Source organism: Mus pahari, chromosome 4, assembly GCF_900095145.1.
Source record: "Mus pahari chromosome 4, PAHARI_EIJ_v1.1, whole genome shotgun sequence".
Classification (NCBI taxonomy): domain Eukaryota; kingdom Metazoa; phylum Chordata; class Mammalia; order Rodentia; family Muridae; genus Mus; species Mus pahari.
The window spans coordinates 137,223,704-137,239,061 of record NC_034593.1 but is presented as its reverse complement, the minus strand read 5'-3'; positions in this window follow the sequence as shown (position 1 = coordinate 137,239,061).

Sequence of the window (15,358 nt, the reverse complement as noted above, 5' to 3'; positions counted from 1 at the left end):
TTGAGCTTGCTTTGTTTTCTTTGCTGAATTGTGTATTATGCTTTCAAAGTTCTTACTGAAATTCATTCAAATGAACTTATGTGGTTCAAACTACAATGTAAAGAGGAATACATTGGGGAAACTCCCATAATCTGATTTTAAGAGTAAATCTAAAGCAGAAGTAAGTACAGTAGTGGCTCATGAATAAATCACTGCTGCATAATGGATTTTCCAGAAGCAGACCTACAGGTAGATAGGAAACTAATTTTGAACACAAACCCAAAGGTGATTCACTTGAGAAAAGACTGCCTCTTTTAAAATATTTCAGTAAGAGCAAACTGTTTAAATGCTTCAAAAAGGAAGAGAAGAAATGTGACATATATCTCAAAATGGTCAACAACTTAAATGGTATTTTTCTGTCTTTCTTTTTAAAATCAGGTTCTCAATATGTAGCCATTACTAGCAAAAAGCTTGGTATGTAGATCAGGATGGCCTCGAACACACAAAGACTTGCCTATCAAACGCTAGGATTAAAGGCATGTGCCACCACACCTGGTACCACTATTTCTTGGCTATTTTCAAAAGCACATTTCAGAAAAGTACATAATATTAGATTGATAAAAAGCATAGAAGCATCACCACTGCAAGCTTTGCTGAAAGAGAAGGAAAACACATCACAGACTTATGAAAATATTAGGAAATTTTGTAATCAGGAAAACTCAGTTTCAGAATATATAAATAGAAAATTCTTGGTTCCCAACAAATAACTTAATTAAAACTGGGAGAAGTTTTTCAGCAATCATTTACTGAAGATAAATGGAGAAAGCTTATAAGAATGTGCTCATTATTACTGATCATCAGCAATTGCAAACCATACCAGTAAGAGAGGGCACAATGGTCTCATCACAGTAGCTGACACTGAAGCCTGACCACACCAAAAGTTGGCAAGGATACAAATCAACTGTAATTCTCACAATCTGACAAAATAGTGCCATGCTACGGAAGGAGTTTGGTAATTGCCTAAAATGATAGGCTCACACGTCTCAAATGATCTAGACATTATACCTATAGGTGGTTATCCACGAGAAGACATGCACATAAAAGTTAATGTTTACAGTCTTTAATGGTATTTAAAAGGTGGAAACAGTACAAGTTATCATAAAAGTGATGTGTTGGTACAATGTACCATTTATATGAAAGAATACACAGTGACAAAAGCAAATGATCAAATGCTATTTGTTGTGACGCAGATGAGTCTCAAGGTAATGATATTAAGTGAAGAGATACTGTGAAAATGCTTATTATTTTGGACTTCATGTTCATAAAATTAAAGAAAATGAATATAAATCCATTAGCTTTAAACAGATTCTTGAATGTCTAGGCAAAAAGTGGAACGGGGAAGGGATGAGAACAGACAGCACAAACAGCACAAGGCATTTAGTTCCTGGTTGTGTTCATGAACACATAGATCTATGTAGAGGTCAAAGTTTCAAATTCCGTGTTTGTGAATTGTATTCAAAATCAAGTATATGTCAACGAAGTTCTTAAAACGAAAATATCACTATAAAGCCACCCTTGATATGTACATATTTTTAGTTCTTTAAACAAATGTTATCCCTTCTCTTTATCCTATAAGCAAAACATTCAGCCAAAGTTTTAGTTTATATAAATGTTTCTGTGTTTTCCTTAGAGGTGATTCATTTTCTTTTTGTTCTTGTTCACATTTATTAGTGAACAAATACAGGTCTTTGTGCATGCAAGGTAAGAAATCTACCATGGGGTTCTATTTCATTTCTCATTGAACCAAGCCATGGCATATTAATTAAGAACACTGATTTAATGTTCAGCTTAATATTTTTAAGTATCAATATTATGTACAATTCTGAGTTTGAAAAGACCACCACCGCCATTGGGGCATTGTAAATATTTAGGTTTGTTTTATGTGATGATTTTCCTTTACCTTCAATAGGATGTTAAGCAGTTTTCTCACTCCCCTCACAGCTGTGTGGTAGAACCCTTCAAAAGGAGAGTCCAGATGCTCTTTCATCAAGTCTCCCCAGAACACTTCGATGATAGACTCTAGGTGTACTTTGGAAGTATCCTTAGCATGAACCAGTGCTACCAGGTAATCTGTCCCTATTCCTTACGTCGGTATATAAGTTTTACATTTAGGAAATTATAGCAGCCATTCTCGGGTAGGCAATGTTATTTTATGACACAAAGCGATAGAATATAGGGATGCTCTCTTAAAACATAGTACACTGTGTAACTGAAACCTTGCAAATAAGGCTGAATGAAGCAACATCAATAAAATCCTCACTTCTCCAAACATAACCAATTTGAGGGCCATAAAAATTTATATATTTTGAGAGATACCAAACCATGATACATTGTGCTTATTAACTTCATGATGTCATTTTGTCCCTTTGATTTCTGTAGTTCTCTGCTTTAAAAAGTGATAATTTTAAAAATAAATTCCTTCCCATAAATCTTCAGGTAAATGTTGTAAAAATCTTCATTCATTTCTTTGTGCAAATAAATTGTAGTACTTTAAATATGTACGAGAATTTAACACCACAGAACTTAACTCTGAATATTGACTATGCAGTGTGGAAAATAAGAGATATGCCAATCTGATAGTTTTTACTTAATGGACGCTGCAGCCTCCCTCTGTCTGGGTGTCATCAAGTCTTCTTTGGAATTCTGTCTTTGTATGTACTCTCAGAAGCAGTGGGATGAAAATGACAGTTGGGATAATCAATACCTTAGGTCATTTAGACTGAGTTTTCTTACCCTCTCATAAGAGTAACAGACACTCATTTCTTGCAAGCATCAGAGTGTGTTTCATAGGGATGCCCTTACAGTGCTGGCTCTTGTTTCAGAGTGTGTTTTACAGGGATGCCCTTGCCATACCGACTCTTGCTTTAGAGTGTGTTTTGTAGAGATGCCCTTGCACAGTTGGCTCTTGCATCAGAGTCTGTTTTGTAGAAGGCATTGCTGGTTCTTGCATAAGAGCATGATTGTAGGGATGCCCTTGCATGGCTGGCTTTTGGCTACATGAGTGTCATTTAGCTCAGGCTTACAGTGAAGAACTTAATCATAAAGGAAATGACGGAAATTGATATGACTTCATTACCTTCCAGAATGTTCTATTCATTTTACATATATTCCACTTGAAAGTTCAGATCCTGAATTTCAATGCAAGGATCAACTCAGTAGCCAGGGAGATAAAAATGCATGAAAAATGTCGAACAGACAATGTCAAAAAGTAGAAATGTTTGAAAAGGTGACTTGGTTGTTATCAGAAAACCCAGTGTAAGCACCTCATTGTGAAAGCAGATTAGTGCCATAATGAAATGAAATATTGACTTTATCTTCCAAGACAGAGTGATCTGAAATATTTAAACATGCCAAATTAAGATTTACATAGAGGAGTAAAGCAATTCAGAGGGCATAGAACAACTCAACATTTGGACAAAAACAGCAGGTGCATAGAACGATGAGAATGAAGTGGATACAACACTAAAGAAAACATTAAGCAAAACTGAGGCTTCAGCCACTCTAAAGGAGAGGTCAGGAACACAGGCATAGCACAGAAGTGCGGAGACTATAGTAGCAGCTAGGCGATGGTTCCTCACTTAGAGCGTCCATTATGTGTCCACTAAATGGTAGAGAGAGAGAAAGAGAGAGAGAGAGAGAGAGAGAGAGAGAGAGAGAGAGAGAGAGAGAGAGAGAGAGAGAGAGAGAGAGAGAGAGAGAGAGGACAGCGTGACAGACATTTTAGTGTGTGAGAGAAAACACTCAAGAGTAGATTTAGAATATCTGATTTAAATGTAAACAGTGAATTTAGAACAGTAGTTGATGAATAAGAAAAATGTGCCACCCTAATTTCTTTTCTCCAAAATTAAATTGGTGTTGCTGAATCAATGAAATAAAATGGAATGAAGCAAAATTTATTTCTTGTTGGTTTCCTCCTAACAATGTAGACCTCTTTGTTACTTCCTTGGCCTCTAAGATTCTCGACTCGTGTTTTACAAGGTATTGGCCGCAACACACATTTTGTATGCACATTTTTGATTATGTGTGGAATGATTGCATATTAACTCAGAGCAATCAACAGTGAGCTGGGTCCCTTCCATGCCTCTGATTTTTCCCACCTTTCTAGTCTCTGACCCATTCACCTACCCTTCAGCTTCCCTCTTGCTTGTATAACAGATTATCTAACTGTATAATCCAGACTCACCATCCAATTAGCATTAAATAAGATTCTATAAAATCATTGAGCTATGTTAATTACTGTATGATTACTCCCTTCTTCCTTTATACCCATAAGGGTAAAAGAATATTTCCTAATTTTGCCAAAGACACAGAAATAGTAGGGCAAGCCACCTTACAGGCCACTTTGGGTTTCCTTTGACATTCTTATTTTGAGTCAATTTTTGATAAAGTAAATGCTATCACCTGACTATTTTTTAACGAGCTTCAGGTTGGTTTGTGCCTTTAGAAATTTTAATTTTGAATGCAGTTACTCATTTGAACATGTCTCCAAATAATTTCCAACCTTAAAAGTCTATTACTGTGGGATTAATCAACTGACAGTTACATATCATCCATAGTATTAGAGGCCTCTATCCTTCCCTAGTGACATGTTTATACAGAAACAAAACAATAAAAATTAAACAAGTTAGAATCGACAAATATATTGTTCCTATTGATTCTACTCTAAAAGGGAACCACATCCCAATAAAAGAATCTTTCCATGCCTCAATGTAACTTTTTCATGATTTTCATTTTTCCTGAGAGCTAAAAATTTGGACAGATTGATGACTCTTGGAGTGTACATAAGTTCAAGTCTGACACATCATACTTGATCAACAAAATACTCAGCAAAGATATCCTTAGTTCTCTCAGATTGTTGGCAGGTACCTGGCATTTTCAAAACCAATTTTTAATCTCAGGATGTGTCAGAGGCCCTAAAGCATCAATCATGGCCTGTCCATCCCCTTCTGGTTGTGTTCATATAAATCTGAACACTGTCTCCATCCTTCTCTTTATCTCTTTCAACCCCCTGCCAGTGGTTTGAGTTTCTGAGTTTGAGGCGTATTTTCTGAATAAAGTCAGAAGCGTGACCACATTGTGCGTGATGTAGACTTTGGAGGAAGGAAGGAATGCCTTATGCATCCAGTCCTCTGTAAAAGTGAACAACGGTGCTATGACTGTGGTAATTTAATTCAGAGTGAAACACAATGTGTTTTGTTTTTTTTTTTTACATAAGCATTTTGGAAATAACGTAAATGAAGACATAATAGAATGTCACAGTATGATGGATGTCTTCTAATGTAATTAAATTTGATTTTGAAAATTTGATAAAGTGAATACTTGCTCATAATTTAGGCAGAAGTATTAAACATTAAGTCAGACAACCTCAGACACATTTTTGGAGAAATATCTTTCTGCTCTTCACAGACCACTTATTAAGACAAATGATTCTGTCATATCATATTTATAACAGTATATGATATTTCTGATGCAAAAGAAAATAAATCCAACTGAATTTTTGCATTATCAGAAACAACGTTGTCATTCAGTTTTAGTATGAAAACATAAGTTAAAATATGTTTAACACTGTTTCATATTATGATAAAGATTTTTCAGTTACAATCTCTCACACAGCTTGTTGTTCTTTTAAACACAGTACCTTAGAAATTGTGATCTATTTACCACTTTTGATGTATAAGCTATGATTATTTAGTATCTTAATATTAGAGAAGCAGAATATTTCAGAATTTTGTCTAGAAGATAAAATCATGGAAGTACTGTGGTGAATATGTTTTTAAAATTTTAACCCATAGCATTATCAGAAGAGCAGAAACCAGGCATAGAGATTTATTCTTTTAAAGCAAGCACTGAGGGAGACAGAAGCAAATGAGTTTCTATGAGTTCAAGGCCAGCATTGTCTAAATGGCATGTGTGCCAGAGCTACATAGTGAGACCTTATTACAACAAAGAGGCAAATATTCTGCAGTGTTTCCCAAGCTCCTCCAAAAGAAGGTGAGTTCCCTTTAAGAACATTATCTGGCGACTGCTATCCTTTCTAGTCTCTAAATTTTGCAGCATGCAAAGTAATTACAGGATGAAGAAGGTTGGCTTGCTACAGTTAGTTATCTTATTTTGAGAACAGGTTAAAAACTCTTGCATTATTAACATAATCTAGCTGACGCTAAGTAACATTTTTCAAAAGGATTTAAATGTATCTGGCGTACTCATGCATATGTTTCTAGACTGTATGTCTTCAAGGATAGAGTATGGCCATATAGGATGAAAATAATAGCTCACTAACTTTTTATAGAATAAAATATGTCTGAAGGGTTAAAATCCTCTTGTTGAAGTTGCCTGCTTGTCTTGAAATAAATTTCATATATGCATATCCACTGGAATACAATAAATGGAAAATTAATAGCTTTTCTAACAAGCATGCTTTATTGTGCTGCTCACAAAAGTACACTTAATTCTAAGCACTAGTGTAGGAAAAATTCTTCTGAAGATCACAATCAAAGATCAAAGCCAACTTAGTACATTTGTTGAAAGAGATGCCAGACACAAACACAGTGCTCAGAAAGGAATCACTTTGTAGTTCTCATCAGCATATATGCATATGACCTGAGACTTCGACTTGCTTAGACATCACATTTGTGCATCTTGCATCCATAAACAGTGAATAGTTTCCCTTTCCCCCCTCTCTGTCACAGTTGTCTGTCACCTCCCTACAGCCATTTGTGTCATAGTTGGTTTGAAGCTAACCCCTGGGGCCAGGGGTTTGGACCATTTTAATTTACACATGTTTAGTAATTATTGTTGTTGTTGTTGTGTCTTTTGGTGAATTCTATCATTTGTTGAGGATATTCTTTTAAAGTTGGATCTCTATTACCATTTCTTAGAAATAAAAGCAACGTCTTCCAAATAGTTCGTTTTAATCTGTCATAGGATAATTTAATTAGGAGAATATATCTCAAAACGTAATTACAAATCAAGATGACTCACTGTAATTCTTTGTAATGTGTGGGAAGATGATTCCTAAAGTTGTGCTCATACTTTCAAATAGCATCAGGAGTTTAATGGAAACAGGGGTTGCTTAGCAGTAAGTGTCTTGAAAATGTTTAGGAAGATTTCTCTTGAGTCCTTAATTGCTCAATTTTAAACAGCCTTCAGCATTTAGTGCAGCACTGAGACTGGGAAGTAGACCTTGAGAAACAATTTTGCCCCAGGCTCAAAAGTACCTACAAAGTGGCACAGCGGCGTGATGTGGGCTGAATGCATATATTCTCATCTCTAGGATACTGTTCCTCCCATACTGAGAGGCCTCTCTTGATGCTGTTTAGTCACAGAAGGAGAAAACCAAAGATTTCCTCACACCAAAGCCTTGGCATTAAATCTTAAATCTGTCTATAGATAAAATGGAAAACACAAATCTGCTTTCAGCATCTTTTATTATACTCTCTCTTGGCTCCAACCATCATCATCCCAAAATACTAAGAGGTCTAATAGCAAACAACTCTACTACCTGTCTTTCCGGGTCTCCTAATGTTAAAGTGTATCTCTTTCTTTGATTTGAAAAAAGAATTTTCAAAATTTCAGATAGTATGCTCATAGCTTAAAATATAAATTATAAAAAGGGCCTCATGGGGTTCCAATCAAGTATATTTAAGACAATGCCCTGGATATACAAAGAAAAGAAAGAAAGAAAGAAAGAAAGAAAGAAAGAAAGAAAGAAAGAAAGAAAGAAAGAAAGAAAGAAAGAAAGAAAGAAATTACCAATGATTACAAGCAAGATTACTTTTGAGAGTCAGAGTCAGAAAGACTTCCAAAGAAATGTTGCCCCTGAACTCATTTAGAAAGATAAGCACTTTCCAAGAAGTAGAGTGAACTTTTCAGACAAAGGTTTGCTGTGACATGAATAGTTGTGGAGCAGTTCCCTTAGCAGTGATGTCAAGTGCTTTCAGTTTTCAAAAGCAGGAAGAGGAGATGGTGCAAATCAGTCTCTGATCCGACTCCCCACCACTCAGGCAGCCTGCCAAACATTCATACTGGTTATTTGCTTTCAGAGGTGAAGGACCCCTGTTGCTCAGTGCAGACCGCCCAGCCTCCAGATGAGCAGCAGGGAGAACAGATGCACCAGGGAGCATCAGGTAAAGATGAAGGAGAAAGACGAGGCATGGTCTCTTCACCCTTCAGCTCTATTCTTGTTTATCTTCACCATCTCTTCTATTTGATACACTCTGGAAGAGGAAACCTTAATTGAGAAATTTCCTCCATCAGGTTGGCCTGTGGGCACATCTGTGGGTCATTTACTTAACTGATAATTAACGTAGGAGGCCCAGCACACTGTGGATGGTTCAATCCCTAGTTAGGTGGACCTGGTCTCTACCTGGGCCCTCTAGCTAAAATGAACCTTGGGTAAAAGCAATGGACAGCTTTCCCCATTCTTGCCTCTGCTTCTGCTTATGTTTCTTTCCTGAAGCCTTTCAATGATAGACTATAATGTGTTAAGTTGAAAAAAAAATCCTTTATGAGCAGTTATAGACCTTTAGTATGGGGTTATAAGATAGAATCATTATAAGATTATAAGGTTATAAAATGGAGAAAACTCATTGCCTAAGCCTGCTTGAACTGCTCTATGTACTATACCATAAACGGAGTGTCTTAAGCAAGACCACTTAGTATTCTCACAATAAAAGGAACTAAAATTCAGTATCAGAGGTCAGGATAAGTAGATTTCTATGTGGGTTCTCTTCTTGGCTGGCAGCAATGAGCCATCTTGTTATGTGTTACATGGAGTTTTCCTTAATTAAAATGTGTGGAGAGAAAAAAAAAAGATCCTCTCCTTTGTATTCATATAAAGCTACTGGTTGTAAAAGGACCCCTCTCTTGTAGACACACTTAACTTTAATTACCCGAGGAAAATTCCCAGGCAACAACCTACAGATTTGAAGAGGAGGCTACAATCAAGTTAAGGTATCCTTTACAGAGGTGAACAAATACAGAGACGAGATGGATCCATTTCTGTCCCTTTCCCTTAGTATAGACTGCTGGCTTCTGACTGTAGACAGTGGGTCCCCGTAGACATTTTGGCCTTGAATGTGTGAATGTTAGAGCTGTCTAACACTACAAGGGACATAATCTATTTTTGGTTTTGTTTGTTTGGTTAGGTGTATTGTTTTATTTTTGTTACACTTTGTTTTGTTTTGTTTTGTTTTGTTGAAATGGGAAGTTTAACTTGTCATGCTGGCCTAGTGCTCTCTTGCTGAATATTTGATCCTCCTGCCTCTGCCTCTTGATTACTGTCATGAACCACTATGCATAAAACTAAAGGTATTTTTCTAATCAGTTTTTAATCTCATTCTTTCTCTCTTTGTGTATATCTGAATGTACATTGTTGTGAATGAGCATTGCGTGCATTCATATGCCATGGTAGACGGATGGTGGTCAGAAGCAAATACTTTGTACAGTCATTCTCTTCTACATTGTTGAAGACAAGTTGGCTTTGTGATAATCCCACTATATATGCTATCAGGTTGGCCTATCTTGTTCTAGAAAGTCTGTCACTTCCTCCTATCTCACACTAGGAGCTCTGGAGTTCAGGACTATATCTGCCTTTACATGGACTTTACAGCTCGTGGAAATTACTTTTGTCCACTGTGTCATGTCCTCAACCTGGCATTGTTTCTAATGAGTACTTTAATTCCGTAACTAAATATTCATGTTGGACAAGAGGTAGATTCTCTCTACAAATGCCATGGCTACTACTAGATTTTCTTCTTTTACAGGAACAAAATGTGTGTGGGCAAGGATAGGAATACAAAACCATCCCATAAGGCTATAAAGGCGACCATCTGAAACTTTTCTGCTAAACTGGGGCATATAGCATGTGAAACTGTACTCTGACGAAGACAAACCTGTGCCTCCTCTAGTGTGAGACTGTACACTCTCTCCTGTTTTATCAGAGGGACTCTCCTTCCCCAAGGCTGAGAGCTACTCTGTGCTGCTTGCACCATGGGAACTGATCAGTATGGTGTCACATCAACCTCTCGAACAGGCAGACTACTGACCTAATTAATGCCTTTCCTGTATTTTGCTAATGATTCCTGGGCTTGTTCGGCAAGTACTGGGTTGTGAAATGAGAAACAGTTGACCATCATCCATGAGACCATTCAGGAAGTCACCATTTGTTAGGCATTTGTTGGGGATGTTTTTTTGAGAATATCTTCATACCCTACCCATGTTCCATTCTGAAAAGCATCCTTTACACCACCTCAAATACACTTTTCCAAGCTTATGCTGTCCTCCTGTCTGTCCAACATGTCCTAAATTGTAGAGTTTGATGTAATAAAAATATAACCCAAAATGTTTAACTAAGAAAAATAAGTATCTTAGAGTCTGAAACTCCTTCATTTATAAGGATTTTAACCATAATAAATGATGAAAGACTCCTTAGGGCTTACGCACCTCTTAGTTTCCTCATGTTCTGACATCACCATATCAAGTCCCTCTGTCTTGAATGGAACATTGCCAAACCAAAAGTCTCAATCTACAACCACAATAAAATTGATGGCTAGCTTCCCAACAGATGAATTCAGGAACGATATGAGCAATGTCATAATAACACCGCCTCTACCACTGCTTACAACTCCAGGCATCCATTTAGTTTTGTTTGGGCAATCCACCATCCTGCTCATCTTCCTGGGCCCTGTCGTTGGGGGCCACCATATCTGAAGCTGTAGGACTTAATAGAAACTCTTTTCTGTTAGTTGTCTATGCAATTATATCTTAGTTGTCTATGCAATTATATCTTAGTTGTCTACACAATTATATCTTAGTTGTCTATGCAATTATATTCTTTAGGAACACATGAAACAGCATGGAATGCTTCAGTATCCATCCATTTCTGAGAAAATGTGAATTAATTATCATTCATTTCAGTGAGATTTGTAAGTCAGACAGCACTGTGTGTCTTACTGCTAAAGGTTTTAGATTCTACCAGAGCCTAGCAGAAACCTAAGTTTCTACTCTCTATAGGAAAAAAAACAAAACAAAACAAAACTCAATATAGTAGAATCTGGAGTATTCCCTAAGATTCTCACAACATCATTGTTAACTACAGCAAATACTCCACATTTTCACAAAGCAAGATATGTTTCAAGATGATATTCCTGGCTAAACAGACAGTTAATGGGTGGGGTGGGTATTATTTGTCCTATTTAATGTACCTCATTGCCTGGCTAAATTAATATGTGAAATTTACCTAGGAATGAAGTGTTTTGGGGTTTTGTCTTCTTTTGCTTGGTTCTGTTTGTTTGTTTGTGTTTTGGACGCTATAGTGTGGTGGTTTGAATATGGCATAGGCAGTGACACTATTGGAAGGTATGATCTTATTGAAATAGGTGTGGTCTTGTTAGAGAAAGTGTGTCATAGGGTGAACTTTGAGGTTTTGGATGTTCAATCCAGGCCCACAGATACTCTTCCTGCTGTCTGATGATCCAAATATAAAACTCTCAGTTACTTCTTTTGCACCCTGTCTGCCATCCTCCAACCTCTACAAATATAATGGACTAAACCTCTGTACTGGTAAGCCAGCCCCAACTAAATGCTTTTCATCTTAAGAGTTTCTGTTGTCATGGTATCTCTTCACAGTAGAAACCCTAACTAAGACAAATGAGGAAGTCTGGTAATCACCTAGTCTTGTAGGCAATGCTCATCTCATTAGCACACATTTCTTTTTTCTTTTTTTTTTTTTTTTTTGCTTTTTTAAGATTTATTTTATTTATATGACTACACTGTACCTGCCTTCAGACACACCTAAAGGGAGCAGCGGACCCCATTACAGACGGTTGTGAGCCACCATGTGGCTACTGGGAATTGAACTTAGGACCTCTGAAAGAACAGTCAGTGCTCTTAATCACTGAGATGTCTTTCCAGCCCAGCACACATTTCTTTAAGTAAAAGAAACAGTTTGACTATATAGTTGTTTATTAAACATATCTATTTTCATCATTCATTCTGAGATTGAAAAAATAATCATCATGAGCTTGGTACGAGGTGAAAATATCTTCTACCCTATTCTCTAAAAATCCAAATATACAGGCTGCTTTTGTCTTCATGACATTGGGAAAATTTTATAGGCAGAATTTCCAAATCTAGTAGTCTCGGTTTAATCTATCCCACGGACAGTAGCCTCATAAATTGTTCCAGATTTCTCTGAAAGAAATTTACAGCATGGCTCACTTGGGGTTATTCTAAGCAATATTTTTTCAAAGGGACTTGCTTTTTCCATGAGAACACCTGAATTATGTGAAATGACTTCTATCTAGAACTAATGATGAATTCAATATATATATATATATATATATATATATATATATATATATATATTCATCTGGGAATAATGCTCTGGTTGGGACCACTATCTGAAATGTGTTATGGTAACTGCCTATTTTCAATATAATAGAAAAGCACCATGTCTATTCTGTTGTGTCTGGATTCTGCTCCTATGGGAACTGTGGGACCCAATTCAGGAGAGAATCTTATTAGTAGCTCCAGCTTATGAAAATACAGCAACCAACTAATTTCACAGATGCAAAGAAATGTTGATGTTCCAGATTTTCCTAGAACTGAAGTTGGAGAGTAGTAACATACAGTACATTGTATGTAACATCTTCTCAACCTTCAGGCACTCTTCAGACTGTTTTTCCTGCCAATTCCAGCAACTAATTTTCACCCACTGTACATTTGCCTTCAATTCACCAGTCACACATATTATTAATGCTCACTTGCAGTTTAAACCAACCGAAATCCTGTTAGATTTATTACACTTAATACATTTATTTCAATATATCTAATGCACTCACATCTGCTGTGTCATGTTTCTTGGGCTAACACCATTAGGACCTCTCTCATTTTTGACCTCCCAACTGTTCTTTATATAGATTGACAAGATCCTACAATTGAAAGACAATTTCTCCCTCGTTGGTATCTGCCTCTTTCGTTTTGTAAGTTGCTGATATCCTAATCTTTCAGTAGAACTACAGGACATTCATATCAGTGAGGATGAGCCCATGGTAACTGAACTTGACTAAGAGGCAGCTGGCAAAGCCTATACAGAAAGAAGACACAGTCACTGCCAGTTTCAAGTGGTTTTGGAATACAAATTTATCAATTTAATCTACTGCTTCTCTAGTAAATTTATCCTCTGCCCAGTCCTCTATTCTCTCCCAACAAGGTCATGTTAACCGAAATTTCTGTTAGAAATTTCTGTTAATTAGTTTGGAAGTTTGACTATTGTTATAGTCAAGCCTTGGGCTACATCCTATGACTTCAAGGAAAAAGGGACATGTATAAAATTTCTATCTGAACATTGCAAATGGGATCAAGGCAATGAACATTTCAGTTTTTCTGCCTACTCTCTCAGATCTTTGGAAAAGCTATATCATGTTGCAAACGATGTAATACCTACTGTTACCATAGCTGCTAAATGCCATAGACAATTGACTCCAAAGCCACACATCCCATCAATACTTCCTTCCCTAGGCTCACTGCTGATCATTTATTGGAACCAAGATGCCAATACTTGTTCATTATCACCTTTCACTGTACAAATCAGATTATACATGCTCTTCTAAAATATATAAACAGGAAAAACCTCCACAATCTTGATTTTAAGTTTCTTTCTTGAGGCTACATCTGGTACCAATTATGCTTTTACTCAGAAAACAGATGGCACAATCTAATGGAAGCAATGTTAAAAAGCTTCATGTGGACAGCGTTTTGGCTTAAGCTAACCAACAAGGGACTGTGAAGCACCCAAAGGCTCTGAGGACATGGAAATTGAATATCATGCTTAAGTCTGAAGTGACAAGAAAAATGAGCAATTACTAGATACTTTTTCAGATATCTATAACTGAAAAAAAAAAAAGTATTCACTCTTAAATCTACCAATGTCTTGAAGAACTAAAGAAGGGTGACAAATGGTCTGATCTCATGTGCCCATGACTCTGAGGTTGCCTCCCACTAGTGGAAACTGGATAGATAATACGACCAGAGCCCAGACATTCCTACTACCTTTAGATATTTTACAGTTCTCTCACTCTTCACTCAAACTCTTTTATTTCCACGTCTTGTTAATTATATTTGATCTCCTCAAGAAAAACCAAGCTTTCAACAGATAGTATTCACATTCCTGCACAAGTTATCACTCTTGGCATCTTCCTCAAATCATGGTCCCCTTCACTTTCTCCGTTTTGCAGTTTCTCTGGGTTAGTACTTAAATCTAAAATTTTGAAGCTAATCAAAATGTGATACATATGCATAGTGGAGTTCCATTCAGTGGTAAAGAAAAGTAAAATTGTGAAATTTTCAGGTAAAGTCCAGATCTAGAGAATACACCGAGTGTCATAACCCAGCCCAGAAATACAAATGGCTCATGTTCTCCCTCTCTACACTTTTCTCACTTTTCGGTCTCTTGTGGTTAAATATTTCCCAGATCAATATGTTTTTCTTTACTTTTCTTTATCGCTATTCATTGTCTCACTTATTAATCTTTTAATGAATTTAAATAGTACACATGTATGAATGGTTTCCAATGAAATATGGTCAGTGCACATTTGTTTCCCAAATTTTTATGTTAGCCAACTCTATTCATGATACATTCTGTTTAATATTTTATGAATTAAAAGTCTTTTCATCAAATCTGGTCCACTTGTAGACTTTTACATAAAAGTTAGTGACAACTTTCTTGTTATTTGGGTACAAACTGAGTTCCTTTGACTTACTTCAGGTAGAATCAATAAGGAATGGTATTGGCTATCTTCATTTTCTTCTATGCTGTCTTTTCAAATCCTTTAATTTCCAAGAAAATGATTCATCTAGCAAATGTACAAATGAAATGTAACATGAAAATAGAATACTACAAAGAATATTATATAAAAATAAGATGCAATCATCACAGTTACAGTGTACATGTTTCAGTCATTATTATCAGACATAAAGCCTCTATACATGCTATTATTTGGTTTTGGGTTTTTTGGTTTTTTGGTTTTTTTTTCACATAGACTTGCTTGAAGTGCAATAATGTTAAGTGAGATATCAAAAGAAATGAGATAAGATTTGAATAAATGAAATGATATTTGGCTTTGTCTGAAAAAAAAATCCAAAAGTCTAGATAAATTTAGTTTAAAAAAATCTTTAGTAAGAAGGCTTACTTGCCTAGAAGACAAATACATAATTTAAGTGTAGTAACAATACAGGTAAAGTATAAAATGAATCTAAAGCCTATACTAATTACAGTAGAACTTGAAGTAAAATTTTTGGTTGTATCATGTCCGGCAGA